Below are 2,410 nucleotides of genomic sequence, written 5' to 3'. Positions count from 1 at the left end.
GGGTTGGGTTGGGTTGGGTTGGGTTGGGTTGGGTTGGGTTGGGTTGGGTTGTGTTGGGTTGCGTTGGGTTGGGTTGTGTTGTGTTGGGTTGTGTTTTGTTGTGTTGCGTTGGGTTGGGTCGTGTTGGGTTGCGTTTGTTTGGGTTGTGTTGGGTTGGGTTGGGTTGGGTTAGGTTAGGTTAGGTTACATTAGGTTAGGGTTGATTAAATTAGGTTAGGTTAGGTTAGGTTTGGTTAGGTTAGGTTAGGTTAGGTTAGGTTAGGTTAGATTAGGTTAGGTTAGGTTAAGTTAGGTTAGGTTATGTCAGGTTAGGTTAGGTTGGGTTAGGTTTGGTTAGGTTTGTTTTGGTTTGGTTTGGTTTGGTATTGCTAGGTTAGGTTAGGTTAGGTTAGGTTTGGTTTGGTTTGCTTAGGTTTTGTTGAATTAAGTTAGGTTAGGTTAGCTTAGGTTAGGTAAGGCTAGGTTAGGTTAGGTTAGGATAGGTTAGGTTAGGTTAGGTTAGTTTAGGTTAGGTTAGGTAAGGTTTGGTTTAGTTTGGTTTGGTTTGGTCTGGTTTCGTATGGTGTGGTTCTGTTTGGTTTGGTTTGGTTAGGTAAGGTTAGGTTAGGTTAGGTTCGGTTAGGTTAGATTAAGTTAGGTTAGGTTGGGTTTTGTTGGGTTGGTTTGGGTTAGGTTAGGTTGGGTTTCGTTAGGTTAGGTTAGATTAGGTTAGGTTTGGTTTGGTTTGGTTTGGATTCGTTTGGTTTGGTTTGGTTGGTTTCGTTTGGTTTGGTTTGGTTTGGTTTCGTTTGCTTTGGTTTCATTTAGTTTGGTTTATTTTGGTTTGGTTTGGTTTGGTTTGGTTTGGTTTGGTTTGGTTAGGTTAGGTTAGGTGGTGTTGGGTTAGGTTAGGTTAGTTTGGGGTAGGTTGGTTTGGGTTGGGTTAGGTTAGGTTAGGTTAGGTTAGGTTAGGTTAGGTTAGGTTAGGTTACGTTCGGTTCGGTTAGGTTGGGTTAGGTTAGGTTAGGTTAGGTTAGGTTAGGTTGGGTTAGGTTAGGTTAGGTTTTGTTTGGTTTGGTTTGGTTTTGTTTGGTTTTGTTTTGTTAGGTTAAAATAAGTTACGTTAGGTTAGGTTAGGTTTGCTTTGGTTTGGTTTGGTTTGGTTTGGTTTGGTTTGGTTAGGTGTGGTTAGGTTAGGTTAGGTTAGGTTTGGTTTGGTTTGCTTAGGTTTTGTTGAATTAAGTTAGGTTAGGTTAGCTTAGGTTAGGTAAGGCTAGGTTAGGTTAGGTTAGGATAGGTTAAGTTAGGTTAGGTGAGTTGAGGTGAGGTTAGGTTAGGTTAGGTTAGGTTCGGTTCGGTTCGGTTCGGTCCGTTTCGGTTCGGTTCGGTTCCGTTCCGTTCGGTTCCGCTCGGTTCGGTTCGGTTCGGTTTGGTTCGATTCGGTTAGGTTAGTTTAGGATAGGTTAGGTTAGGTTAGGTTAGGTTCGGTTCGGTTAGGTTCGGTTAGGTTAGGTTAGGTTAGGCTAGGTTTGCTTTCTTATGGTTTGGTTTGGTTTGGTTAGGTGTGGTTAGGTTAGGTTAGGTTAGTTTAAGTTAGGTTACGTTTTGTTTGGTTTTGTTTGGTTTGGTTTGATTTGGTTTGGTTTGGTTAGGTTAGGTTAAGTTAGGTTAGGTTAGATGAGGTTATGTTAGGTAAGGTTTGGTTTGGCTTGGTTTGGTTTGGTTTGGTTTGGTCTGGTTTTGTATGGTGTGGTTCTGTTTGGTTTGGTTTGGTTAGGTAAGGTTAGGTTAGGTTAGGTTAGGTTAGGTTAGGTTAGGTTAGGTTAGGTTGGGTTTTGTTGGGTTGGTTTGGGTTAGGTCAGGTTGGGTTACGTTAGGTTAGGTTAGATTAGGTTAGGTTTGGTTTGGTTTGGTTTGGTTTCGTTTGGTTTGGTTTGGTTGGTTTCGTTTGGTTTGGTTTGGTTTGGCTTCGTTTGGTTTGGTTTCATTTAGTTTGGTTTATTTTGGTTTGGTTTGGTTTGGTTTGGTTTGGTTTGGTTAGGTTAGGTTAGGTTGGGTTAGGTTAGGTTAGGTTAGTTTGGGTTAGGTTGGTTTGGGTTGGGTTAGGTTAAGTTAGGTTAGGTTAGGTTAGGTTAGGTTAGGTTAGGTTAGGTTAGGTTCGGTCCGGTTAGGTTCGGTTAGGTTAGGTTAGGTTAGGTTAGGTTAGGTTAGGTTAGGTTAGGTTAGGTTAGGTTAGGTTAGGTTTTGTTTGGTTTGGTTTGGTTTTGTTTGGTTTTGTTTTGTTAGGTTAAAATAGGTTAGGTTAGGTTAGGTTAGGTTTGCTTCGGTTTGGTTTGGTTTGGTTTGGTTTGGTTAGGTGTGGTTAGGTTAGGTTAGGTTAGGTTAGGTTAGGTTTGGTTTGGTTTGGTTTGGTTTGGTTTGGTATAGTTTG

This window comes from Schistocerca piceifrons, unplaced genomic scaffold (genome assembly GCF_021461385.2).
Source record: "Schistocerca piceifrons isolate TAMUIC-IGC-003096 unplaced genomic scaffold, iqSchPice1.1 HiC_scaffold_1855, whole genome shotgun sequence".
Classification (NCBI taxonomy): domain Eukaryota; kingdom Metazoa; phylum Arthropoda; class Insecta; order Orthoptera; family Acrididae; genus Schistocerca; species Schistocerca piceifrons.
The sequence above is the reverse complement of the archived record's forward strand: the minus strand, read 5'-3'. Positions refer to the sequence as shown.